This window comes from Spodoptera frugiperda, chromosome 21, assembly GCF_023101765.2.
Source record: "Spodoptera frugiperda isolate SF20-4 chromosome 21, AGI-APGP_CSIRO_Sfru_2.0, whole genome shotgun sequence".
Taxonomy (NCBI): Eukaryota; Metazoa; Arthropoda; class Insecta; order Lepidoptera; family Noctuidae; genus Spodoptera; species Spodoptera frugiperda.
The window spans coordinates 7137803-7157535 of NC_064232.1; the positions used below are offsets into that span (position 1 = coordinate 7137803).

At 41.0% G+C, this 19733-nt stretch overlaps 1 protein-coding gene and 1 long non-coding RNA gene across 2 annotated transcripts in view; one reads left to right on the forward strand and one right to left on the reverse strand.

The window, feature by feature from the left end:
- Positions 1 to 19733, reverse strand: part of LOC118280228 (tau-tubulin kinase homolog Asator) — a 106571-nt gene that overhangs the window by 79307 nt on the left and 7531 nt on the right.
- LOC126911993 (uncharacterized) overlaps positions 1 to 19733 on the forward strand; it is a 30107-nt gene that overhangs the window by 5617 nt on the left and 4757 nt on the right. The window contains exon 5 of the long non-coding RNA XR_007706581.1: positions 11338 to 11652. This is a non-coding gene — a long non-coding RNA (uncharacterized LOC126911993). The remainder of the gene's footprint in view (positions 1 to 11337; positions 11653 to 19733) is intronic.

The window sequence follows — 19733 nt, forward strand, 5'->3', positions numbered from 1 at the left end:
TGATATTCGGTATTTGAGATAAAAAATTGAGATTTGGGATTAGGGATTTGGCTTTAGGGCAGAATATAGGACCTACGGTAACCCTACTCACACAATACAACCGTTGTTTCACGCCCATTTCTAATCAGGCCATGGTATAACTCCGGTGGAACCGACACATTCACACCGAAGCATGGTGCACCCACATGACTACATTCAAAGATGGGAAACCCCATGAAATCCGATCAGGCTATTAATAAAAGCAGTTGCAACATCCAGCGAGTGATGAACTCCGGTTTACTGAAGGAATTTTAAACAAACGTCGTATATTTAGATACTCTCTTGTGCAATATTTATTTATTATTGGTCGGTCGTGCTTTCTCTTAAACCTGTGGGTATATTTGTGGATCGTTGATGATCCAGGATCCGGAGCTGTGGACAACGTAACATGTTACCGGGGCTCCGGCTCAAAGCAGGAGTAGGAACGGGGTGGTTTTTAGTCAGTAAGAGTCTGATCTGACACTCTCTCTCGCCTCGACCAAGGCGGGAGAAGTCATTGGATGATTATCCCCCCTCAAAAAAAAAAAAGCGGTGTCTATCGACCATTGAGTAAGGTGTCTTAGGTTGTGTTCTTGGGATGGGTAATAGGGATGATGACAGGGTGTAAACAGTAGAAATTTATTTAGTCCGTTATGAAAAAATAAAATTATACAATAAGCCGGTAAACGAGCTGACGGATCACCTTTTGGTAAGCAATCGCCGCCGCCCATGGGCACTTGAAACACTAGGGGCGTTAGAAGTGCGTTGCCGGCCTTTTGGTGGTTAGGAATTGAAGGGAATAAAGTTGGGAAACCCGGGTTCGAGAAGATTGGGAAGTGGGGAATTGGGAATCCAGTAACCTCACTCACACAAAGAAACACAACGCAAGAGTTGTTTCACGTCGGTATTCTGCTCTGCCGTGTATCACTCCGGTCGAGCCGGCCCAGCAGTGCCGAAGCATGGCGAGCCCACAGTTGTTGGGAGGCTAATTGATATTAGAGATATTTTTTGGCGATATTGAGTTATCACTAGAATGAATACTAGAATGATCTAGGTATACAACATACCTACATCATTCAATGGAGAAATCATCGGTGATTCCCAATACATATATAAATTAATATCACAAAAATGTCGCTTAGATCAATTAGCCTTTCAACCATCGATATTTGATATCGATATTTTTTAATTTCAATTAAATGAATAAACATGCTCAATATCCCGTCTCAAGTTTTTTTCTAATGATATTGTTAGGGATCATGTCAGTTTAAAACTTTATAACATCGGTATATATTTCGAAGATAACACGAAAGAATAAAATAAACTAAACAGCATTTATTTCTAGAAAATATGACTATGCTAGGCTAAGATGGTGCATTCTATTATTATTTTTATACACAACTGTTAGTACATATCTACCTCTCAACGTAATCAAAGTGTTAGAAAACAGACCGACATTTTTTCACTTGGTTTTTCCATTAGTAAATTTTACTAAAGGTGAACTCTCTACTCTTCATTTTAATCTTAGTATCTTACTAAAATTATTGTATGTATGTTTGTCACTTAATCACGTCAAACCGGCTGAAGGGATCGGGATGAAATTTGAAAAGGGGTAGATTATGGTCTAGATTAACACATAGGATACTTTTTATCCGACGGAAACATTGGTAGAAGCTAATCATTATCAACCATCCGTACCAAGTACTGGTCTGACACGCTGCTCATGATGAAGAGTCCCTCTGTGACTTGAAACTAGTAGAGCTTTTCTCTATTAATGTACGTGAGTAAACCATGAATTTAGAATTGATTTGATTGAACCTACCGTATAAGGGTTGGACATCGAGGTATAAAATGTTCAGGTTTATCAAAGAGTTTACCGGAGCTCCGGCTCGAAAAGTAGGAGTAGCAACGGGGTTGTTTATAGTCACTAAGAGCCTAACACTCCCTCTCGGATTTGCCTCCCTTGAAAAAAGCCCTTGTATAATATCGCACACTAGGTACATTTCCCAAAGAACAACAAACGTGGTCATATTTATACCGATGTGAACAAAAAACGTCTATTTGTGTTGCCACGAGTGTGTACACGTGATGAGGCGAGATGAGGTTTTGTTTATGTATTCTGAAACTTTCAGTACGCATGCGTGGCGAGACATACTCGTCAGTAACACGTAGTATAATGTTTTCAGACATTATAATACAAATATTATGTACTTTAAAAAAAAACGTTGCCCCGCTCTAGTATTTCCTCCTGTGTCGTGGGTGCGTTTACAAACATACAAGTTCACATACACATGACACCCATACCCGAAACAACAATTTGTGAAACACACAAAGAGTTGCTCAGTGCGGGAATCGAACCCGCTACACGTTGCACGGCAGCCAGTTGCCCAGCCACCGCGCCAACCGTGCAGTCAGTCTTTAAAAAGAAAGAGAAAGAGAAATATTATGTACTAGTGACCAGCCCCAGCTTCTTTACAAATGGTGATATATTACGCATATATTATACATATAAACCTTCCTCTTGAATCACACCATCTTTAAAAAAAATCCGCATCAAAATTAGTTTGCGTAGTTTTAAAGATTTAAGCATACAAAGGGACGTAGGGGCAGAGAAAGCGACTTTGTTCTATACTATGTAGTGGTATTACGCTGTCGTTTACATTTGTATGGGACTTATAGCTGGTGGAAAGTGAGTGTATTTTCATGGTATAAGCCGGTTAACAAGCAGACGGATCTCCTGGAAGTAATCGCCGCCGCCCATGGACATTGTTGGGGATTGCGGAGATTAAGAAGATTGGACTGATTAGGGAAGGGACTGGACTACATGGAGGCCTTTTGTCTTGATGTTTTAAACTATTAGGTTCAATTTCACATCTTCTAGCTTCTTACCATGAAATTTTCTTAAAAAACCTTAAAAGTTAAAGTGCTAACCTTAATTTTGCAAGTCGGATAAAATATCTAAAACCTTTTAAGTTCGAAAATCACTGTAATGACACCCGTATCAAAATCGGATCAACCAAATGTGAGATAATCGCACACAGACATGACGGAAAACCATTTTTTTTGGAAATTTGTTAAAAAAGAAGTGTGTAGAAAAGAATTCATTATGCATTACATTTGTATGTACGTACGTAGTGTATGTCTCTGCCAGCATGTTGATGTTTTATTTGTATAGACTTCGTCGAATCAAATGTTTTCATTTAATTTTATAGTCTACGTCTACGATGGAATGCGCGGAAATTGTCCGTTTCAAAGTTTCAATATTTTGAATTTTTGCTTCGAGATATCGTAAAATGACGTTATAGTTTATTCACCTATTTATTATTTAAACTGTAATGACTTTTTTTGTTGCTCTTCTTCCTAAAACCGCTGCAACTCCTGTGCACCAAGTTCTACAGTAGATACAACCATGCAAACACCGGAACACTGAAGTCCAACGTCTCAGGGACATGAATGACTGTCTTGGACCCCGCAACGAAATAAATCAGAAGATATTATTAGAGGAGAAGAAAAAGAAAACTATAGTTTCCACTTCCCTCGGTGAATTTAATGCAGGAGACAGAATGACTTAAGCCTAAAGGCACAAAAGAGACTGCACAACTGAGAGAAGCCCAGTCGCCAAGCACCACGGAAAGACTTAAAACTAAGTGGGTCCTATGTGTGAGCTGTTATACTTGTTCTTTGCCCAGGTTTCCTCACGATGTTTTCCTTCACCGTTTGTTAGTCCTATTTTAAAAGATACTAGCTGACCCGGCAAACTTCGTACCGCCTCAAACATTATTTTTTCTCACCTTTTAGACCTGCCCTGGACTTGCACAAATAATTCAAGACCAAAATTAGCCAAATCGGTCCACCCGTTCTTGAGTTTTAGTGAGACTAACGAACAGCAATTGATTTTTATATATAGAGATTTAAATAAGTATTTCAAAACAAATTATAATGTTTATAAAATCTAAAGTTCTAACCTCAAACCCGAGTGCAAACATTACGTATTCATTAAACTTTTCCCGCGTATTTTTGGTCGATTTAAAATGGCGGCGGTGAAGGTCAATGTCAGGTTAAATACGTTAGAGTTACGCATAGTCTGTGGTGCAGGGCTGGCACGCGTTACTAGGCGAAACTAGTTACTTTAGGAGCGATAAAATAATGCCTTATTACTGAGATTTCTATTTCTAAATATTTTACTATGCCTAGTAAGTTTTATTAATCAGAATATTTTATGAAAACATAAATAATTGCTGGTTATGTTTGCCGCATGTCAGACGAGCGGTAGGCAAAAGTCACTACTGAGTGGAGCCTGAATTGGACATCTATGACAAGGATTGGCCGCAAAAAGATTTGCACATAGAAAAGTGGAAGGAGAGTTTTTTAAACATATTCCTTTCCTATATAAGTAATTGCATCACATATTCACATCGCAAGGGCCACGGCTAACCAAAGGTCCCTTTTCAAACAGGGAAGATTTGGGTATTAATTATCACGCTTCCTCAATGTGGATTTACGATTTAAAAATTATAATTAGAAATTACTCGTAAAGGCACAGGTTTCAATAGAAAGTATACATGTATAACTTGGAAAAAGTCACATTAAGAAGAAACACACCTGCATGAAGCGGGTGTCTTAAGCCTCCGGGCCACCACTATATTGCCATAATCTCTACGCATGGAAGAAATTACCCAGTTAAAGTTAGTAAGTTCAAATGTACACATGTCGTCATGTCTCCCATTGAGGTGTTGGCAGAAACAACTGAACAACACAAGATATCATTGCACGTATGATGAAATTGATGAATTCAGACAGGGCCCCGTATAATAAATAGTTTTGGGCCCTTCTTTTTTATTTTTCCCTTCCTTGCCCTTCCCCCGCACCTTGAGTGATACGAGACAGAGTGTAAGACTCTTACTGACTAAAAAGGTATCTACAGAAACTTCCTTGTCCGGTAAACAACTGCGTCAGGAAGTAATGAGATCTCTCAAGCCACTTGAAGAGGGGATTTATCGCTGCTAAAATAGCTATCCCATGTTTGGAGACCGCATACAATTGATACGGTAGATGCGGTGCTAGCTATGACCCTGATCCTTGATTGTGTAGATGAAGCAGACAGAATTTTCTCAGTTCCAAATATCACCAGATTTCTGCACGTTGGCAGCCCTGTTACCACAGAGTATGTAACACATTAGTCTCCCTGATTTATTCTCATCTCTCCGCTAGAACGGTTTATAAATACAATAATTATTATTTTGTTTTTATATACATTTTCCTGTGACACTCACATACGTTATAATTTCTTTAATTTTACACAGCTTCCTGTTGTCTACTAGACAATATTAAGTTGTAAATTTAATGTAGATGACATGCTCTGTCTTCGGTGTGCAGTGATTATGAAAATGCGGAATTATAACCATAGTGTCCCTGTACTGTCATTGGGCATTTTATCATTTTCTATTTTGGAAACTGGATGGGTGTTTAGGCGTAATGAGTCGGAAAAATCTTTCTATTCGACATCAACAGGCTTCTTCTACATAAAAGATGTTTGCCATAATCTTTTCAATAGGCAGGTGGGTTGAAGATTTTTAAAATGATTAAGTTTATCAGAGAGCGGTGCTGCCCGACCTGTGTCCCTTTTTTTGGGAGGAGAAAAACCTCCAGTGACATCTCCCTCCTTGGGCGAGGCGCAATGGAATGTCAAACTCTTACTGACCACCCCGTTACTACTTCTGCCTTCCGAACCGGAACCCCGGTAATATACTAGGCAGTAGGCTCTAGGCCGACATCAGCCCTACTGGGCCCTATCTGTGGTGATAGATCTATGTCCTTTAGTTGCCACTCACAACAACCACTGAATAAATACAAGTAAAAAAACACAGACAATGAAAAATACTTCAGATTAATTCTAAATGCACTATCGTAAACGATTGAGTTGTCCGCCCACATATCTGAATTTACAACAAAAGCGTCTATTTTCGACAGTGGCGCCGCCACACTTTACCGTTTCGCAACGTTTGACGGCTGAACGGTTGCTAGTTTACATTGACTGACTGCAAATATAAATTGGAAAATTTTGGTATTACTGATGCAACATAAATAGGCAACAGGTATAGAGACCAGACTGGCGATATATTAAAGAAGGGCCAAATTAAAAGTACCTTTAACCGACGAGCATGCATGAAAAGACTGATGACGGTTGATGAAGCGAAAGAGGTGTATAAGATTCGTAGCAATTGGCTGTCCATGGTTTCTATAACTACATGAGAGACGTTCTGAAGTTATGTATGCATATATGATGCAACATACAGGTTTTATATGGGATGGACGGCAAACGAGCAGACGTATCACCTGATAGTAGGCAATCAGCGTCGCCCATCCATGGATACCAGCAACACTTTTTTTGAGGGGGAAAATCATCCAATTACTTCTCCCGCCTTGGGCGAGGCAAGAAGGAGTGTCAGACTCTTACTGACTAAAAACCACCCCGTTCCTACTCCTGCTATTCGAGCCGGAGCCCCGGTAAACACGCTAGGTAGTCCGCAGTTCCAGATCAGGCGTCAGTCTCACTGGGCCTCATTTGTGACACACGCTCTGGTGATGTAAATCACGTAGCAAGAGAGCATCTGGTCGAAACAGCCCATTCGTGCTAAAGGATGGCTCTTTTTAAATAGATTTCACAGCAAAAATATTTTGTTTAATGGTAACGATGGACCGTCAATTTTAAAAGGTAGGTAAACCTATTACAATACTTTTCACAAACGGAACAATGAACTATGTCTAGAGACAAATACCCCATCTTATTTCAAAGCCAAATAGGTCAGAATCTAGTATTAACAGACGATCTAGTTCTTAAACGAAATCTAGACAAAAATCCAGGAAGTATCACTCAACATCACTCATATATGTCAGTCTGTTGGCACTGTATCCCGTCAATTTCGGGGAGTGTCAGTCTTCCTACAAAATAATGGCGCAATTAGGTAGTTTCCTAAACGGTCAGCTACGCAGTCGAGCTACCTCTAGTGTTGCAAGTATACTTATATACTTTTTTCTTCTCCTCTAATAATATCTTCTGATTTATTTCGTTGCGGGATCCAAGACAGTCATTCATGTCCCTGGGACGTTGGACTTCAGTGTTCCGGTGTTTTCATAGTTGTATCTACTGTAGATCCTGGCTTACAGGAGTTGCAGCGGTATGGGAGGTTGTGGCGGGTTTGTCCCAATAAAAAAAGTGTACTTAGGGTGTGCATTTTTCGCCAGGGATGCTACTAAGATGTAATAGCTAAACTGTGAAACTATGTGACCGTTTCTGCTGATACTAAGCTATGTAACTGTGCTGTGCTAGGAACTATTCGATGTATCAATAGTAAGGAAGCCATCCATAGCACACATTCATAGCAAAAATCTTTCTATATAAAAAAATTACTGCACAGTTAGCGCGGTGGCACGGAGTAACTCTTTGTGTGATCCACAAATTGTTGTTCCGGGTCTGGGTGTCATGTGTATGTGAACTTGTATGTTTGTAAACGCACACACGATACAGGAGACAATCCTAGTGTGGGGCAACGTTTAATAAAAAAAAGACAAATAAACTTAGGAAGCATCGCTCGACACTACTCATCTGTCTGTCAGTCAGTCTGTATATCAGTTCTATGTCAGACGTTATACTGTTGGCACCGACTACTGCACTGTATCCGTGCGAGAACTCCGAGAGAAACACAGTAACAGGGCAATGTCATGTTAAACACTGCGTGGGAACTGTGACCTTTAGTTTCCGGAGTTTATTGGCAATAAACTCCAGGTAACAACAGTGTAGAATACATTTATCAGTAGCCCTGCTCCTCCCGCGGGTGTCGTATACCCGACGATTTGTTTATATCACACACACACACGTCCCGCCTTTTATCCCCAAAGAAGTAGACAGAGGTGCACATTACGACACGTAATGCCACTATACAATGTACACCCAATTTTCACCATTTATAGGGGGTAAGCCTATTGCCATATATTGGGCACAATTCCAGACTCCGTGCTACTATTGAGAAATTTAATAATTTAATTAAAATCCGAAAAATGCCCAATAATACTTTGTCCGACCCTGGGATCGAATCCGAGATCCCTTGCCCGGCAGTCGCACTTGCGACCCTGCTCGTCCGACATGCAGCAGACGTGACCAGCCCAGTTCCACTTTAAACTTGCGGCTTTAGCCGTCATAAATGACCAACGTCAGTCATTTAAGTTTTCTTTTAAGTGGTTTAATTAAACATTAAATGTCTCTGAATACGGCAGTAAGTATCCAATGTCCTCAATAACAAAAAAGCTAACAATAAGGACGAAACTCATTTGAACGTCACTCAGTTTCGCATAAAAACATCAACGCAAAACAACATTAAACATTCAAGCAAAAATAAACTTTATTGACATTGAAAATGTATGTGAACAAGTCGGAAATAGCATTCGCTAATCCTACTTTACATTTGGCACAGTTGTGCCATATACCGGTCATTATGTGCCAAACAATAAGGAGCTTTATTTACAATATTAATAAAATTTAAACTCCTTTTACTGCAGTCTTCGGTGAGTTTGCATTACGTTTAAAGTAATCGAAACGAGAGCGCGTTCGGCGCTCTGATTGGCCGGTTCGAATAAACCAACCAATCAGAGCACTGAATGTGCTCTCGTTTCATTTTCGTTCAACGTGAAGTAAAATCGTACTAAGGGATCGTAATTAAGGTTCCCGGGTCGAGTTATGTCTAATATCAACCTGTCAGATCACATCATCAGCCTATAAGTGTCCATTGTTGACCAAGTCGATATCAGTATCGGTCTGAAAAATACTATGCTGAAAACTGCATCAAGATAATCACCCACAAATATACATACATACAGGTGAAACTAAGAACCTTCTTTTGTTTTAAGTCGCTTAAAAAGATTTTAAATTAAAATTATTTTTTACTTATGAACAGTACACCTCTCATATCTAACAACATATCTTTAAAACTACTCATAACCTAGTCAGCTAATTATATGCGTGGCCTATATACTGTACATAGGGAGGTCAGTGACCTGCATGATACATGGCAATGTGTCAATTATCAAGAGCTACTGCTACAATCATCATTGGCATACATATAAATAGTATTCATTCATTAAATATCGATATAATAGGTACTAGTAATGTTTACCGGGGCTCTCGCTCGAAAAGCAGGAGTAGAAACGAGGTGGTTTTTAGTCAGTAAGAGTCTGACACTCCCTTATATAAATAGTATTCATTCATTAGATATCGGTATAACTATAGATATATGAGTAGGTACTAGTAATGTATCGATTTATCATGTATTTTTTATACAAAAGCTTAAAAAAGAAGATGGTAGGAAGAACGTGACGTGACACAAATAGGATTGGCTGCAAAAAGCTTTATACAGAGAGTTGAAGGAGGGTAGGGAGGTAATGAATGGAGTTTCTTGCTCGTTCTTCTCCATTCGAAGCTACACTTTGGAACGAGCGCCTAACTTCACTGGCAGACAGACCGACAAACTATCGTTTATTTCTTTATTTGTTGACTTTTCAAAAGTACCGAAGTAATTTAATTTGAAGAAATGATTTGCCTTTGAAGGTATTTCAGCTGCAATGGAACGACCATTGCTGAAAATGATGTATTATGAACTAACTGCCCGCGGCTTCGCTCGCGAGGATTACAGACTTTGTGACTAATTAAAGTACCCTAAGTCACACCTTAGTAGATAAGCTGCCAATACAATTCCCGTCAAAACCGCTAATGTGTTCTATGTGTTATTTATCAGACCATAATTATCTACCCTTGTTCCAAAATTCATCCCGATCCCTTCAGCCATTAAGACGTGCTTGAGTTACAAACATACATACAAACATATATCATTCACATTTATAATATTAGAAAGATACCTAACAAAATTAGATTCGATTGTCACACGGAACAATTCTTGGAATGACCCACAAATTATTGTTTCGGGTTTGCGTGTCATGTGTAAATGATCTTGTATGTTTGTACGCACTCACGACACAGGAGAAAATCCTAGTGTGGGGCTATAATTAATTTAAAAAAGTTCTTAAAGTCCAATAAATTGCGCATAAAACAAATAAACACAAAACAAAACAAGGACCTACACTAATTATGGACATTCACGCAAATCTTCAAGAAACGCATATTCATCGCTTTTGAAATGAATCCAGAATATATTTTGGTCAACGAGTCAGGAGGATATTGACCTCCCAGGTGATCGCCTCCTCCTAGGAAACACATACAGTATCTAGGACAAACGGAAGTCTACCTCTTGGCATAAATGTGAACGAGTCATTGTTACCAAAAATGTAGAATGAAGAAATAATTAAACAATAATATAAAAATAAGTCGGGTAGTCGCTATAACTCTAGAACGAACGAACTGATTTCTACGGTTATGCATTCGTTGGAATGGTCTCGGGCACCGCGAAGTTTATAGCAAAAAAAAAAATCAGGAAAAAATCAAGAAAAATGCAGGAAAACAGCTAAAATCATTGGTGGCGAAACGGAGTTCGCCGGGTTTGCTAGTTACTCATGAATATGTATCCCCAAGACACATTAAAATCCGGAGCTGCGGACTACCTAGCGGGAGAAGGACCATCAAAACCATGTAACCAAGAATTGTATTGTGAACCTGATTGGAAAAGAGTAACCTATGGAGTTTCTTGCTCGTTCTTCTCCATAGGAATCTACACTTTGGAATGAGCAAATAGAGCAACTAAAGGACTGACCGATAGATAGACATTTTGCTTTGACGTTCAAAAGTGCCTTCCCGGTCTATTTGAAATAAATAACTTTGATTTTGTCTATGAATTTGTAGGAACAGGGTGGTGTTCAATCAGTAAGAGTTTGACACTTCCTCTCGCCTCGCTCTACGCGAGAGAAGTTAATGGATGATTTTCCTCACTTAAAAAGAACGCCTTTACAATACAATCAATACTACAATTAAATACTATAGTAAAAAAACAATGCGAGTAGAGGCGCCAAACTAACTGCGTGTAGTCAGACGAGATGACACGTGACCAACAGACAGCACGAACTATTTTTATACAGACGTTATTGACTCTAAAACATCAACATATGAATAGTTGTTTTGTTACATGAGAAGGCCCATCTATCTGCCAAGAGTTTAAAGTGTACACTCAACAAGGATGTAGCGTAGACTGTCCAGGCGACACACGTACTTAGGTATCGTCATGAGCTAATGTTCACATGTAAACAGCAGCTCATGTAGTGTAGATGTCCAGTCAACAAGGATGTAGCGTAGACTGTTCAGGCGACACACGTACTTAGGTATCGTCATGAGCTAATGTTCACATGTAAACAGCAGCTCATGTAGTGTAGATGTCCAGTCAACAAGGATGTAGCGTAGACTGTCCAGGCGACACACGTACTTAGGTATCGTCATGAGCTAATGTTCACATGTAAACAGCAGCTCATGTAGTGTAGATGTCCAGTCAACAAGGATGTAGCGTAGACTGTCCAGGCGACACACGTACTTAGGTATCGTCATGAGCTAATGTTCACATGTAAACAGCAGCTCATGTAGTGTAGATGTCCAGTCAACAAGGATGTAGCGTAGACTGTCCAGGCGACACACGTACTTAGGTATCGTCATGAGCTAATGTTCACATGTAAACAGCAGCTCATGTAGTGTAGATGTCTAGTCAACAAGGATGTAGCGTAGACTGTCCAGGCGACACACGTACTTAGGTATCGACATGAGCTAATGTTCACATGTAAACAGCAGCTCATGTAGTGTAGATGCAGTGGCGTAGCGTGAGTGTCGGCCGCCCGGGGCGGAAGACAATTTTGCCGCCCCCTTATTTAGGTATTTTAATTTAATGTATACTATACATTCATCATCATCAGCCGAGAGACGTCCGCTGCTGAACAAAGGCCTCCCCCTTGGTCCTCCACGTAGAACGACAAGCCGCCACCTGCATTCACTGGCTCCCCGCCACTCTGACGATGTCGTCGGTCCACCTAGTGGGAGGTCTGCCCACGCTGCGTCTTCCGGTCCGCGGTCGCCACTCAGTCACCTTCCTGGCCCAGCGGCCATCAGTCCTCTGAACGACGTGGCCTGCCCATTGCCACTTCAGCCTGCATATTTTGAGAGCTATGTCTGAAACTCTTGTTCTTTGGCGAATTTCCATGTTTCGGATTTTGTCGCGCAAAGATACTCCGAGCATAGCTCTCTCCATCGCGCGCTGGGCGACTCTGAGCCTTTCTAAAAGGCCAGCATTTAGGGACCATGTCTCAGTACCGTACGTCATCACTGGCAACACACACTGGTTGTACATCCTGGTCTTCAGACACTGCGGGATTTTTGATGAGAAGACTTCATGTAACTTCCCAAACGCTGCCCATGCGAGTTGGATTCTTCGGGCGACCTCTTTCTCGAAGTTGGACCTACCTAGCTGGATGATCTGACCCAGGTATGTGTAGTGGTCTACAACTTCGAGTATATCGTTCCCAACGATAACCGGTACAGGTGCATCATGGACATTTGACATGGTTTTTGTCTTGTCCATGTTCCTTTTAAGGCCCACCTGTTGGGAAACGGTATTGAGGTCGCTGAGCATGGTGTTCAGCTCTTCCAGCGACTCTGCCATTACGACTATCTCATCGGCGAAACGGAGATGAGTGATGTATTCGCCATTAATGTTGATGCCGCGTCCGCTCCAGTTCAAGAGGTTAAAAACGTCCTCCAGTGCGTTCGTGAACAGTTTCGGAGATATCACGTCTCCCTGTCTCACGCCCTTCCGCAACTGGATTGGCCCCGTAGTCTCTTCCTGGAGTCGGATACGGATTCATAATAGAGACCTTTTCGGCAAGAACAGTCATAAATCAGAGCACTCCCCGTGGTATAGGTGATAGAAAATGCACAACGAAGCTACATATCTACGCATTGCCAAAGTGTTAAGTCGGTTTTAAATTTCCTGACACTCAACAATCCGATTCGCACGCCGCTGAACGTGGTCCAGAGGATGAACCTGGTACTTGGGTGCCCCCGCCCACAGATGAGTAGTATTCCATGTCGGGGCAGAACCTGCATCTTATATAGAAGCAGGCGATGGGCTGGAGTAAAATACTGTCTCGATCTGTTGAGCACACCAAGCTTTTTCGAGGCTAATTTAACCTTATCCGCTAGATGGCCACGGAACTGGACGTCGCTCTAAATGTTGATGCCAAGTATCCCAAATATCCGGCTCGAAAAGCAGGAGTAGAAACGGGGTGGTTTTTAGTCAGTAGGTAAGAGTCTGACACTCCCTCTCGCCTCGCCAAAGGCGGGAAAAGTCTTAGGAAGATTTCCAATACCGACTGAGGCAGTCAGGGGTACTTTGAAACTGACGTGAGACAACCAACGGCAGTTTAACGGCAGTCTTAACGGTAAACTCGCAGTCTTAGTAGGGTTAAACTGGAACAAATTAAGTTCACCCCAATCTGAGATTCTCCGCAAAGAAGTCTCGATTTCAGACACAAGTCTGTTTCGGTTCTCGTTGACTTTTTCTCAAGAAATGTTAGTGCGGCCGGTATAATAGGCATCACCTGTACTGTCATCCGCATTACAATGAATGCCGCAAATTTGCAACATATAATTGATATGGATAAGGAACAGGGTAGGTGATAGCGTTTACAGACAGAGAGTCGGAGTCGGAGTAGTCCCCGTCGACAACGACCTAAATGCTTCTGTCTGCAAGGAAGCAGTAGACCCATTCGCACAATTTCTCTGGAAGCCCATAGTAAGAAAGCTTCGAAAGAAGCGCTTTATGCCAAACCCAGGCAAAGGCTTTCGCCACGTCCAAGCTCACTGCCAACGCTTCCCCCTTAGATTCGATCGCCTGTGCCCAACGGTGTGTCAGGTAAACCAGAAGATCCCCAGCCCACCGACCTTTACGAAAACCGTATTGTTGGTCACTGAGTAGCTGGTGATCCTCTAGGTACCGCAAGAGCTGGCAGTTGATAATGGACTCCATTATTTTCGAGAAGAGGGAAGTTATGGCTATCGGATTTGTTCGATCGCCTTTTTTAGGAACCAAGGCTCGACTCTGTCTAGAAGTTCTCGGGGCAGGACCACTCGTTTAAGGTTCCATCCCCACTATCACTACTTTCTCCGATCTCTAGTTGCGAAAAAAATATAAAATGGTTGAAATATTTATAAAAAAAATAATTTATTGTTTAAATTTTGCCGCCCCCTAAAAAGTGCCGCCCGGGGCGGGCCGCCCGTGCCGCCCCCACTACGCTACGCCACTGTGTAGATGTCCAGTCAAGAAGTACCAGAATTTTTACTAGGCGACATGGGACGTTGCTGTGTCGTAAATCACGACGTTGAAGAGCTCTAAAGTAATATAGTAATTATATTTTAATTATTAATGATACTCGTGGCATTATATGCACATAGCGACATGCATCCATTGACGTACGTTGCAGTACATATACACATATATTTTAAATCGAGAACTTTGGAATGTAGCGCTGAAAATATTTTCAGTCCAAAATAGTTTTTATTACCTGATTGTGGAAGGTTTTAGGTAGAGCCATGCTTCGGCACGAATTGGCCGGCCGGAGTGATACTACGGCTTTACAGAAAACCGGTATAAAACAACCGGAGTTTTATGTTTCGTCATGTGAGTGAGGTTACTGGAGGCATAACACTTTTCTCCTAACGCCCAATTCGGAAATACTTGACCCTCAAAAATGACACACAAACTTTCGCATTATAATATTAGTAAGACCAGCATAATTATCAACAGTAAGACAGTCCACTGCCGGTTTATGGACCTCCTCTTGGATTTTGTCTGATGGTAAGTAATCGCCGCCGCCCATGGACACTCGAAACGCCAGAGGCAGAGGCGTTACAAGTGCTTGTCGGCCTTTTGGGGGTTAGGAATTTAAGGGTTGTTGGGGAATCGGGGATTGGGAACCTCACTCACACAATGAAATACGTCTGTTTTTAAATGCAATACAAGAAACATTTAAAATCTTTCCGCTGCAGTACATAGCTCCCGACGTATTTTGTTCAGTTTATATTTAGTTTAATGCTCCGCTCATACGAGCATTGTCACATTTCGAGCCGAAATTATTCCGACCAATATTTCGTGGACGCTGCCGTTCGTATTTGTGTCACTAAAGTCAAAGACCTTTAGGGGAAAATAAGGAAATTATATGGTTCTTGTTGAAAGCAGCCAGAGATGTGCTATGAGCTATGCCAAGAAGATGTAATAGCTAAGCTGTGAAACTATGTGACCGTTTCCACCGATACTGAGCTATGTAACTGTGCGAGTAAGATGTCCTATGAAGATGTGCCACCACAAAGTAACTGTACGAGGAAGATGCGCAGCTCGAGTATGCGATGTGTCACTTGTAGGGAAGTCATCCATAGCACGCATCTTTCCATATAAAAAGCAGCTTAACTGAGTCCGTTTCCAACAGTGCTAAGCTATGTGTGCCAATGAAAATATTTAGTTGTATTATGCTTCTGTGGACAAGTACTACTTGTAGTTTCATTTAAGTCATATGAGTGATCTCCATACTGTATATACTTTATATAAATGTAGACTATTTAAACATGAGTTGCTAAGACCAAATAATATTGAGTCGACATTTACTGTCCTGCCAAAATAACACGCAAGAACCATAAATTATATACTACGGCAGACTGTAGTACATATACACGTACGTGTAATATATGTATATATATGTATGACGCATATAATATCAATGTGAACTTGCATCGTCATTCTTCCAGAGTTGCGTCTAAAATTGATCTAGCTTGTTAGATTTCAAATTGCAATATGCGTTTTGTATTTTTTACACAATAAAATTAATTAAGTGCCCTATACTAGGATTCCGCGATCCCCGACGCCCGGAGTGTCTCTCGTGACGGCTGGGGCGTAAGGAGGTTCGTTCCCTCACGCGCCCCGCCTCCTCCTTAGCTAGCATGACTGCTTTGCAGAAGGAGAAGACGGCGTCCGATTCGCACCATGGTCTGAACCAATGCCGGACGCGAGAGGTCGCCGTCGCCGATCACTTCCTTGAGGACACGGCGGTGCTCAGCCCATGCAGTGCACACCACCACCATATGCTCCACCGTATCCTCCGGGTGGTCCTCGCAGTGATGACGTAAGCAGCCGCGTCAGGCGGTAAGTGAGGAGGCCATGGCGTCTCAAGCCACTCCTCAAAGAGGGTTTACCGCTGCAATGACAGCGAGCCCAAAATTAAGGGCTCTAGAACAAGATTTCTACTAGGGAAAGACATCTTCACACTTCTGCTGACGACACAAAATCACGTGTTGGAATGATAGAACACTTGGCTGGAATACATAGCACGTAGTTTGTTTTGATAAATTATATGCTTAGTGTTTGTAAATATACCATTTAAATATACAAACATGTGTATCTTTCAACGTGTACATATATACATATAGTATGTCTTCTTAAGATGCAACGGGACGCCTTTTATCCCCGAAGAGATAGGGGAAGGTACACATTACGGTATTTACTGCCGCTATACAATGTACACCTACTTTTCATCATTTGTGTAATAAGTTCTATGTAATAGGGTGTTAGTCTATTGCCATATACTGGGACAATTCTAGACTCCGTGCTACTACTAAGAAATTTTCCGAAGAAAACCCAGTAATACATTTCCCGACCCGGGAATTGAACCCGAGACCCCTTGTCCGGCAGTCGCACTTGCGACCACTCCACCAACGAGGCAGTCATAAAATCATTCCAGTAATCCCCAAACACCTCCTTTTTTATGGAATAGACCGGTAAACGAGCAGACGTATCACCTGATGGTAAGCAATCGCCGCCGTCCATGGACACTTGAAACACCAGAGGCGTTACAAGTGCGTTGTCGGCCTTTTGGGGGATAGGAATTTAAGGGATGAACAACGGAAAACAGAATAAAACCCAGTAATACTTTGCTTTTTGAGACTCCTTCCCCGGCAATTGCACTTGCGACCACTCGACCAACGAGGCAGTGAGAAATCTAAATGTACATTTTAAAGCAAATTTTATAGCTTTTTAATAACGAAAAAACGACTCAAAATTACTACTATCACGACTTTGGACTTCGCTCACACATAGGGTTGCCAACCTTACTATGTTATACAGTATTGTACTGTATTTCGGGGCTCCATACTATATCTGTTGATGAAATATGATTATATCATGCAAAAATACTATATTTCCGTACGCTCTTTGCTTAGTCAAAATATTTTATATGAATTGCAAAAAATACATATAACACGTGTAAAAATACCTCTATTTATTATTCTTTCTATTTTTTTAGTCTTCCCTACTAAAATACAATATTTTTTAAGCGTACTATATCTATTAGCATCACTTTTGAAAAAAAAACTATATTTTGTCAAAAAAAAAATGCTACCAATTGGCCTATTCACACATGTCTACCTAACCTCTAAAGAAAGCAGACGTTTTTTCCCATAAATATAACTGTTATTATAGTCCATACATACATAAAAACGTAGTACCTATAAAAGATTCACGCGAATCGCTCTCTCGTTATCTAGCAAGCGAGTCGGATCCATCGCTGTGTGTGTTTATGCCAAAACTGCCAACAGCCGTTTTGCTATTAATTATAAGCAGCCGCGTCTTTCCCTGCCCTTCCAAACCAACCTTTTGAAGTTTTTTATCTCTAAACAAAATCTTTTACTACTTGAGATAATATATGTACGTTTTTTTGACAATTATTGTCTACTTTTTCATGGATGTTATTGGATGAGAAAACTGATTGAACATTGTGTGACTAACCGTCAAGAATGGAGCGTATTCCTTATTTAAATGCCGGCAACGCATTTGTAATTCCTTTAGTGTTGCAGGTGTCCATGGGCTTTCGTTATTCTCCTATTATTCCATCAAATCATACCTTTCGTTTTTTAAAGGGAAACTACCTTCATTTTTCAGAACTTCAAAATTAAAATACTATGCTGAACACCAATTGCTAAATCGGTTCAGGCAAACGCTAGATAATCATGCTACAAACATCTAACAAGAACCTCTTTTTTCCTACAAGTCGTAATTTACAAAGTCGAAAGCTAGTGTTGAATTTAAACGTGGATTGAAAGGAAGAGGGGCAGTAACAAAAGGTGTACAGATTGTGTGACGAATGACTATGTAACAAAAAGGAGTTTGTGTATCAGACTCTTACTGACTAAAAACCACCCAGTCCCTAGTCTGTCCTTTTCGAGCCAGAGCCTGCCGTTAATCCCGTTAAGGCAGTCCGCATGACACTGAGTACGTCGATAACGTGTATAAATACAATCAACAATTTTATTAATCAAAAGATATTTTATTTTAGACATTCCTAAATATTTTGCGTAGAATACCAGCGCAAAGCCCTATCTTGAACATGCTGAACTTGTCAGTGTGAAATGATTCACATCGTCAAATGTCTCTATCAACTGGACCTACTTAACATTCCCTCTTTCTTTCGTTTTCTGATAAACTTGATGCTTTTAAACAGTGATTTCTAACTCGTGATAGTTTTAAACAGTAAATAAACTCGTCTCCAAAGCATTGTCAAGTCACTGCTGAACGGTTTGCTATAGTTATCTCGGCAGGCAGGAAGATTAAGGTTTATCAGAGAATGCTGCTGCCTTGTCTCTGTCTCTTAGTCGGGTCCACTATCACCCACGGGAAATTTAGGAAAGGTAGTGATTACAAATCGGCCTCCAACTTATTGGGTTCAGAGAGTGAGAGAACAGAGAGTTTTTTTTAAGGGCGAAAATCATCCAATTTCTTTTCTCGTCTATGGCGAAGAGAGAGGGAGTTGCAGACACTTACTGACAAAAAACCACCCCGTTCCTACTCCTGCTTTCCGAGCCGGAGCCCCGGTAAACCAGCTAGGTAGTCCGCAGCTCCGATTCAGAGAACAGAGATTGCGCCTGTGTTTGCGCACACACTTGTGCTGTGTGCACTATAATATCTCCTGCGTAGTAGGCAAATCCAGTTAGACCACTAAGGAATAGAATTCCTTTTCTTTCTTTCAAGACATTATTGTGTAGATCTCATCGTTACTTCCCATCAGGCAAGATTTGAGGTCAAACGCACTCAAATTTACGTTAAAAATAAAAAAAATAAAAGATAGACTGCCCATCATAATCAAAGTCAATCAATCAAGAGATTTATTAATCGCATCGTCAAAATCACTACGTAAAACTATATTTTGTGCTTTACCAGACAAAAGGAACTAACGAATGATCAAATCCCAAGAACTCTTGCCATTGACTCACGCAGTAATAAAGTAAACAAAAAAGTGTATAAATATCTCCCCATTGGCACAGTTACACGAAACATACGGAAGTAATTAGATAGAATCCACATAACATACATAAATACATATTACCTTGTAATGCAGCATCATACAGCAACATATAAACAGATTATAAGTGTGAGAGAGCCATGCTTCGGCACTGCTGGGCCGGCTCGACCGGAGTGATACTACGGCCGAGCAGAAAACCGACGTGAAACAACGCTTGCGTTGTGTGAGTGAGGTTACCGGAGACCCAATTCCTCCCTTTTCAATTTTCCCAATCCCCGATTCCCCAACAACCCTTAAATTCCTAACCCCCAAAAGGCCGGCAACGCACTTATAACGCCTCTGGTGTTACAAGTGTCCATGAGCGGCGGCGATTGCTTACCATCAGGTGATACGTT